We start from the raw sequence: 10,012 nt of genomic DNA on the forward strand, positions 1-10,012 counted from the left end.
TCCTATCCATCCTATCCATCCTATCCATCCTATCCATCCTATCCAACCTATCTTTCTAATCCATCCTATCCATCCTATCCTGAGCAGGCTTGTCTAAACAGGAAGGTTTTACTCCAGACCAGAGAGATCAACCTGTACGAACAGGAAGGTTTTAGAAATCTAAATCGATTTTATCTTCTTCATAATTGATCAAGAAATAAATTACGGTTTTTAAGGGTGTCATTGTGAATTGGTCATGTCCTTTAAAATTACTTGAAATAACTCTTACATTCTTGTTAAGCATTACAAATGTATTTTATTATAGCCCCTTATTTTTAGTCATCATAAATAATTATCAATATTATTAATATTCATTGAAAAGAAAAGTGACTTGTAAAATCCTTGTTTTAGAAACAATTGAGAAATTGCTTAAGAAGTAAATACATGTTTTAGCTAAAAAATGACTTGATTTTTGTCACAAAATCAAATTTTCTAGTCCTTATTTCTTAGAAACTTGATGGTGCAAACCTTTGATCTACCTAAACTTGATCTACCATAATTCATAGTTTGAAATATCTAAGGTCTAAGGCATTGGGTTGCAAAGATAAAGAGATTAGAAAATTTGAGTTTGTGGCAAAGACTCTTTACCTTTAATAAATTTATTAAATTCAAGGGTGTTATTAAGGGCGGATCAAACCATTATCTGATCTCAGGAGGGGGGGGGGGGGCATAATTGCACATGCAAAAAAACTTTCGCCCCCCCCCAAAAAAAAAAATTGAACAAAAAGCCGTAAACTTCAATTTCATATTTGTTCAAAAAATTTAAGTTTACCAACTCTTACTTTTACTCTATTAACTCCAGTTCTCCCAATTTCTGCCAGTAAACTCTAGTTCTCCTACTTCCTATCTGTAAACTCCAGTTCTCATAAGGTCTCTATCTGTAAGAACTCAGTTCTCCTACTTTCTATCTGTAAACTCCAGTTCTTAGCTTTCTATCTGTAGACTTCAGATCTCCTACTTTCTATCTGTAAACTCTAGCTATCCTTCTTTCTATTTGTAAACTCCAGCTGTCACACTTTTTATCTGTAAACTTCAGTTCTCCTACTTTCTATCTGTAAACTCCAGCTCTCATACTTTCTATCTGTAAACTCTAGTTCTCCTACTTTCTATCTGTAAATTCCAGTTCTCACACTTTCTATCTGTAAACTACAATTCTTACACTTTCTATCTGTAAACTCCAGTTCTCATGCTTTCTGTCAGTAAACTCCAGTTCTCCTACTCTCTATCTGTAAACTTCTGTTATCACATGTTCTATCTGTATTTTTACAGGCATATTAGTTTAAATAATAAGATAGGAAACAATTTTTTTGGGGTATTTCTGGACCTTTAATTGAGAGATTTGACTATGAATTCTGTTAGATTAAATAATCTAAGCTTGAAATATCAAAGGTTTGCACCATCAGTTTGAAAATTTTGTGGCGAAAATTTCAATTCCTTTCTTTGATTCTCGCTTCTAATTTATAGTTATTGTTATAGTTATTATTAATACTTATAGAAAACATACTATATCAATTATTATTATTCTTATGATTTTTATTATCATCATCATCCAAATAATGGTGATATGGATTAATTTTATAAAGCTAATCTTTATGTTACTGTCATTATATGTGATATTCTACTTGAGCGTATAATCAAATCGGTATAGAAACATTTTCGCTAAACCCTATAAATGTGCTTGTTTGCTTGCGTTTTTTGCGCTGACACTAAACAAAAAGGTCCTGACAGCCGTTTTTTGGTCCTGATAACCCTACTGTGAATGCGATGGTCCTGATAGCCGGAGAGGTCCTGGTAACCCTACGCTGTATGCGAAAATGTCCTGATAGCCCGTGGGCAAATAAGAGCGGCCAAACGGATGCACCGATTGGGCTGAAACTTTTTGTGGACACCCATGGGTAGCCACTCAGTGTTATAGTTTCTTATAAAATATAAAGTTTAAATAAGAAAATAAATGTTTGATAATGTGTGCTTTAAACTTTACAGTTTTTAGGTTTTTACTTTACGTATTTTTATGTTTTTTTCTTTACTTAATTTTTTTTATAGTTTTAAAGTTTGAGGCAAACTTAATAATACATATATTTTCGTAAATTTTATACCAAGTAATTTTTCTATGTGTAAATATATTTACGGAACCTTTACTGCACAAAAATGCATTTTATGGTTAGAATTTTTTTGTACTTCTTTTAAGAGAATTGTTCTGTAAGAAATTTAATGCAAACATTGTGGAAAATGCAATGTTTCAAAATTGCTAGCATTTTTGAGTAAATTGGTGTTTTTATTATAATCAATGTCAGTAAATTCTCGATTTTTTGATAATTAGAAGATTTACTTTGACAGTTTTGTAACAGGTAACATGGTAATTGTATAAAGTATAACACATATTGATTACGTAATTGTTAAAAATACAGATAAATTGCATATATTAATGTTGATTTAGATGGATCAATTATACTCCACTTTTTAACATTTTTGTTTTAGAACTTGAAAAATACGTATTTTTACATATAGGTAATACTGAAAAATTCCAAAAATTAACAAATGTTTGGAATTTTTAAAACATAAATCTACGTGTAGGAAAAACTTAAAAGTTCCTGATTCATTGGATTTTTTAGGTTTTTTACATACCTATTTATACATTGGTCAAATACGTATTTTTATGGATAGAAAAATAAAAATTTTTACCAAGGAAATGGTTAGGAACTTACGTATGTCATACATATGGAAAATAAGTGTTTTAAACATATTCCTAAACCTAAAAATACGTATTTATACATATGTCAGAGTTCTCCAATGGGCATCACGGAGGGAATTAATTTTCACTGGAGGGGTTCGAAAAAATGCTTTTTACAATTTAAAACTTTACACAGGGTGATTTATATTCCACTGGAGGGATTCAGATATCTTTCCATGTAAGATCTAGAGATCTTTATATGACTATTCTTCAGGTTGATTCACGAAGCATGAGCTACTCTGCGAAGTGTTCAAGACTCTAATATTCTATCTACAAATATTTATTCTACATTTATGAGATTTATCATAAAACTATATTTACTGGAATTTTTAACCTGAGAACTAGAATTTTAAATTACATGCCTAGCCTATATATATAGTCTCAAAGTTTACTTCTTAAAACTTATATTCAAACATATATTTAATGGCCCTTATGTTTCAGAACATAATGGGATAGATTGTTTTTTATTAAACGAATGTCCTGTTAAATCCAGGTTGTGCACTCAAGGTTTATTAAACATCTAAATGTGTTTTCTGATTTTCAACGAACATTAAAGCTCTATTCTAAACTGAGAGATTAATCGATGTTTATAAAAGTGATTCCAGTTAATAATCTCGTGCTACCACCTGTACTACCTGAAGTCTGAACTTTAAATATAAACAGGTGATCAATTGAGAAACTCCAGTTAAGCTGACTTGGAATTTCATTTAACTCTTGGTTTATCTTTAGATAAGCCTGGTTCCTCTGATCTGAGTTGCTACTCAGATCCTCGTCATCTCAAACCTGCAGTAGCTGCCATCTCTCCGCCGCTGCTGCGATCTCTCCACCATAGCTGCCATCTCTCCACTGTACCTGCAGTCTCTCCGTCGTAGCTGCCATCTCTCAGCCGTAGCTGCCATCTCTCCTCCGTAGCTACCATCTCCCGCCGTAGCTGCCATCTCTCCTCCGTAGCTACCATCTCCCGCCGTTGCTGCGATCTCTCTTTGGATGAAGTAGAACTACGCTTGAAGATAAAGCTGAATTATAAAAGGTGATGATTAACAGATTGAAACTAGTTACTCAAAGGATTAAATAAACTAATTTAATCTCGTTTAGATATCTCCTCTATCAACCCTGAGTGCTAGATTAACTCCTGTAATCTCCAAGATGATCTTACCTGTACCTTCTATTCCCCAGTCTCTGTCCGGATAACAATAGGTACATATTGGTTTCTTGTGATGAGTGTGAGCTACTTCTTCGAGTTATAAACAATTGAAAACACATATTGAAAGTTAAAGTCTATATCTTTCAAATGAACTCACCGTGATATTTTTAGTTGTATACGAGATATGTTGGCTAAGATATAATGAGCTATTAACCTCCGGCCGTATCAACTTTGTAAGTGCATTTTTAAATCACATTAGTATGTTATGAAATATTCACATTACACACATGGAGCAAATTTTATTGGCTAACTTTACATGTTTATTATTTTACGATTTATTTAACATTCATAATATAAATAATCTAACCGTGATTCAGATATCCTTCCTATGGGTTTATAATTCCACTGGAGGGATTTAGATATCTTTCCTGGGGGTTTATGATTCCACTGGAAAGATTCAGTTATCCTTTTTGAGTATTATAATTCCACTGGAGGGATTCAGTTATCCTTTCTAGAGGCTTATAATTCCACTGGAGGGATTCAGATATCCTTTCTGGGGTTTTATAATTCGACTGGAGGGATTCAAATATTTTTCCAGGTGGTTTATAATTCCACTGGAGGGATTCTGAAATCTTTCCAGGGGTTTATAATTCAACTGGAGGGATTTAAATATTTTTTCAGGGTGTTTATAAATTCACTGGAGGGATTCAGATATCCTTTCTGGTGGTTTATAATTCCACTGGAGTGATTCATATAATTTTCCAGGGGGTTTATAATTCCACGAGTGTTTTTAATTACATTGGATAAATTCAGGTATCCTTCCTGAGGTTTGTAAAAATTGTGATTCCACTGAAGCGATCCAAATATCTCTCCTGAGGGTTTATTATATCACTGAAGGGATTCAGATATCTTTCCTAGGGGTTCATAATTCCACTGGATGGATTTCTTCCAGGGATTCTGAATCCCTCCAGTGGAATTATAACCACCCACAGAAATAATAAACCCTTTGGATGGATAACTGAACAACTCCAGTGGAATTAGAAACCCCTAGGAAGGATAACTGAATCCCTCCAGTAGAATAAGAACCCACCAGGAACGACATCTGAATCCCTTTAGTGGAATTATAAACCCCTTGGAAGGATAACAAAATCCCTTCAGTGGAATTATACCCCCCACCAGGAAGGATTTCTGAATCCCTCCAGTGGAATCATAAACCCTTAGGAAGGACAACTGAATCCCTCCAGTGAAATTATAAACCCCTTGGAAGGATAACTGAATCCCTCCAGTGGAATTATAACCCCCCAGGAAGGACATCTGAATCCCTCCAGTGGAATTATAAATCCCTAAGAAGGATAACTGAATCCCTCCTGTGGAATTAAAAACCCCTTGGAAAGACATCTGAATCCCTCCAGTGGATCGGGGGCCTAACCTAACCCTAAATAAATCTTTTATATGGATAAAGCTCTGGATTGATTCTCCATAGAAATGATATTAACTGGATCAAGTAGAATCTTTAAAAGGTTTTAGCCTCGTAGAACATAAATATGAAGGTTTTTATTGATCATACTTCAATGGTATCATATAGATAGGGTAAAGTAAGCCAGTGATATGAAGTCTTGAGAGCCGAGACCCAGTTTGAAATAAAACCTTATACCATGAGCGGGGTAAGGCAGGCGGCCATGAGCCACCACTATTTTCCCTTCCGGGCCACATATTAGCTTTTTTCTCTTCCAGCAGCCATGAGCCACCACTATTTCCCCTTCCGGGCCACCACATTTGACTCTTCCGGGCAAAATTACTTTTTTAAATCGTATATTTAGGGCCTTTAAAGTGTAATTTTTAAAAATCCAGCCACGTCACGCTATAAATATATATATTTAGATCTTTATATTTCAGTGTTAATATGTAATAAGGATGATTCCTCTTAATGTAAACTGTAAAACTTTTTTTTTCAAATCTAAATTCTGATTTGCCTAAAAAATGGCTTATTTTTAAGAGCAATATCAATTTTAAAAATGACCCACCATAAAATACACTTTAGTTTTGAAGGGAACCCTTGTGTGAAAATGTGCAATGTGTTAAGAGAAAAAAAAATGTATTCTCAAATCTAGAAATATATATTCCTAAATCTGCAATTCTTCAAGCGAGAAATATATATTCTCAAATCTAGAGATATATTATCAAATCTATAAATTTATTCTCAAATCTAGAAATATACTCTCAAATCTAGAAAAATATTCTTAAATCTAGAAATATAAATTCTCTGAAAATCTTATGTTAATTATTCGGCTAAGTGTAAAAATTATGTTAATTATTCGGATAAGTGTGGTAATTGTGCTAATAATTCATCAAACACAATTCCCCTACTTAGCCGAATAATTCACACAATTCCCCTACTTAGCTGAATTATTAGCACAATTACCACACTTAGCCAAATAATTAACATAATTTTCACACAAAGCCAAATTATTTTAGAAAAAACCGAGTGCGTACAGATTTTAAAATGAGTGCAAACACTTTTTTATTTGGATGAACAGATTTCTCCTTCGGATAGGCCGGAAAATATAGTTTCTGGCCTATCCAAACTTTTCTTCGGTCAAGCAGGGTTTTTGACGAATTCCTAATCTTTGGCTAAGATTTTATCTCCAGCTAAGCATTAAAATTTGGGTAGAAAATCCTTTACAACAAAGAAGATTTTGTCGTTTTTATCTTTGTAAAAGTGTTTAATTCTTTAACTTACTTTTTGTTTCAGCTGTATAAAAATCACTTTTGAAGGAAACCACATCCAGAAATTGTCAATTTTTAAGTAGAAAAACAAAGATAGTTTTGATTGCTCATACAACGGTGTAGATGGTACCGTTGTGAATTGAGCGCCTCTTAAAATGAAATGTCACTTGAAATTTAGACATCAGTCCAATTAAGTTAAGCACCAATTAATTACTTATGATTTTAATTATTAATTTTATATCAATCTGATAATTTTTTACAGCGAATATATATTTCAGGATCGGTTCATGTTCAAAGGAGAAGAGAATTGGAGTAGGGATGTGTATCCTTGTACCTACTGCAGTAGTGGATTTATATCCCAGGAATTATTAGATAAACATCTTTACTTATGCAAATCTAAGAAATTGCAGGAAGCATCCACTTTTAATACCTGTGATATCTGTAATCATCAATTCTCTTCAATCCAGAATTTGAAGCTGCATACGAATTTATGTCATGGTGTATTCCATTGTCCTGAATGTGAAGAAGTGTTTAGTTCATATGAGAAGCGAAAGACACACCATTCAAAAGTTCATCTTGGTATAACATTGTCCTGTGAAGAGTGTGGGAAAAGTTTTAACAATAAAGGTCTTCTTACTAGACATGTTAGAACCGTACACCAGGAACACCAGGATTATAAATGTAAGCAGTGTGGCAAGGAATTCAATTTACTTGCTAACCTTACCCGCCATGTCAGTACTGTACATGAATTATCAAAACCATACAAATGTACCGTCATAGATTGTGGGATAAGGTTAAGCCAACTTACTGGTCTAAAAACACATATGCAATCTATTCATGATAAAATTAAGTATCCGTGTACTGAGTGTGAGTATCAAGCAACTCAAAAAAGTCACTTAACAAGACACAAAAACAATGTTCACCTAGGAAAATATTCCTTCAATTGCGAGTTTTGTAAAAAACCGTTTAAGGAAAGGCGGACACTAGACTTTCATACAAAGAGTATGCACCCTACAGAGTATTTTAGAATTTATCCAGAAGAGTGCAATACATGCAAGAAAAGATTCAGGGATAAAACCGAACTCGCTCTTCACAACAAGCACACACATAACCATTTGATGGAAATGTAATTTAAACCTTGGTTAACAACCTCCAACCCAGTTTAAACCTTGGTTAACAACCTCCACTCCAGTTTTAACTTTTACAATTTTTCCTTAATTATATGTAAACGATTTTGAAGTAAAATATTTCTAGTTTTAACTTTTACAATTTTTCCTTAATTATATGTATTTTTTAATTATTATTTATTTAATTATATGTAAACGATTTTGAAGTAAAATATTTCTAGTTTTAACTTTTACAATTTTTCCTTAATTATATGTATTTTTTTCCCAATTTTAAACTGTATATTTTAAAATAAATTGGTATAAAAGGATATCAAGCTTAGTCTAAATCTGATGATTATTATCAACAAATAAACACCCTAGTGTATCAACTATGTGTCTTTTTTTCTCTGTTGGCAAGGATATGAGATTGGTCTCTGTACGTAATGAGATTGCTCGGTGCTCATCTAATTCTTGAATCAATTCAGTTTCATAGTTTATTAACAGCAGCAAAGATGATAACAGAGTTTGAGGATTTAAACTTTTTTCTTCATGATTTTCCCCCGCCCCTTGCCACTAAGCTTTGTTCAGGAGAATAGGTAAAGGTTAGGGGATCGTGGAAGGGGGGGGGAGTTGGATGAGGACAGGGATGCAGAGGTGCCATGAGCCCTGTATAAATGATCTCCGAGCCTACAGATTTGCAGAATAATATACTGCCCCGGAATAACCAGAGTGAGTAGCATTTGGTTTGTTCTATTTGAAATCTAACGTGTTTTGGTCTATAATTTAACAGTCTTTTAACTTACGAATTTGTTTATTCTTTACTTTTTCATTTAAAATGTATATGCAGACAAAAAAATATTTAAAAAAGGTTTAAAAATTATGTTTAATTGGTCACACTGTGATCGAAAGTCACAGCTTTCTGGAATATTGACAGAACTGTTAAATCCACATTCTATAGGCCTAGCGAAAAAGTAATAAATTAATCTTTATAAAACTTAAGTACAGGACAGGACATGTTATAGGTATTGAGACTATTTGAAAAAAAAATCAACTTTGTAAAAAATAGTTCTTGAATGTTTTCTAAAGCATACAATAAAAGCAGAATTTCAAGGATTTAACAAAAACTAGTGCGTTTTGTAAAATGCCGCTGATAATGTTTGATTTGTGCATGCAACCCAAGTAAAATAACATTGTAACATTGTATCAAATAGTATGTATGAAAAGAAAACAAACAAAGCTTAAAAATCATTTCAGTATTACTGTACAATTGGCCGTCAAAGCCAGGTTAAAAGTCATCATACAGATTTAGAATTTAAATACTTGAAAATCCCTTCAAAATATATGTGAACATATTTCATTTTCTATTATTCCTCAAAATGTGGGAAATTTTTTTTACATATTTGACGTTCTGTATTATGCTACCTTTCAAAGCACGGTCAAAGTGAATAAATACAGGATGTCCCACATCATATTAGATCGAGAACTGGTCTAAAGTACGATTTTCAGGGCTAATTAGAAAATTCTATTAGAATGAATCATTTTGAAAAATAACAGAAGGCTTATATAAGAATTTTCTTGCGGAAAATGATAAGTTTTTTGAGTATTAAGGGCTTATTTTGGTGTAAAAGATTGAAGATAATCTAATATGATATGGGACGCTCTGTACTAAAGTGGGCCAAACTCGTAGTTGGAAGACGACATTTTATGTCCCAACTAATTTAGGCTGCACGGAAAATGTAAAGATTGTGTGAGAGGGGTGGGGAAGACTTCACTGCAGATTTCACAGCTGATTTGACTGAATTTTTAAGGCTAAAAAAGATACGTTTTTCACTTTTTAAGATTTAAGTAATATTTCTTCAACTTTTTTACAAAAAAAAATTTTATCTTGATACTTTACTATTGTTAAGGATGGATACGAATGTTATGAATTTGATATAGGTTCTGTTTGATTGTTTATCTCACTGAATACAAATGTTAAGGATGGACACGAATGTTATGAATTTGATATAGGTTGGGTTTGATTGTTACCTATATTAAATTAATAACATTTGTATCCATCCTTATGCAATAGTAAAGTATCAAGATAAAATTTTTTTTTGTAAAAAAGTTGAAGAAATATTACTTGAAACTTAAAAAGTGAAAAAAGTATCTATTTTAGCCCTAAAAATGATAAAAACTCACACTCGTTTCAAAGTTGATATCCTCACACTCATATCAAAAGCTGTCATAACAGCTGTCAGTCTCTACGCAGGCATTCCACCGAAA

The 10,012-nt window shown here is 32.7% G+C and overlaps 1 long non-coding RNA gene across 1 annotated transcript; it reads left to right on the forward strand.

Annotated features, from left to right (window-relative positions):
• Nucleotides 1-3,228: 3,228 nt before the first annotated feature.
• On the forward strand, nt 3,229-4,025 carry LOC111713346 (uncharacterized). Its single transcript, XR_002767674.1, has 4 exons — nt 3,229-3,277; nt 3,376-3,433; nt 3,500-3,800; nt 3,866-4,025. It is a non-coding gene; the product is annotated as an uncharacterized LOC111713346 (long non-coding RNA).
• The last annotated feature ends 5,987 nt before the right edge of the window (nt 4,026-10,012 follow it).

The sequence above is a fragment of the Eurytemora carolleeae genome, unplaced genomic scaffold, assembly GCF_000591075.1.
Source record: "Eurytemora carolleeae unplaced genomic scaffold, Eaff_2.0 scaffold1119, whole genome shotgun sequence".
NCBI lineage: Eukaryota > Metazoa > Arthropoda > Copepoda > Calanoida > Temoridae > Eurytemora > Eurytemora carolleeae.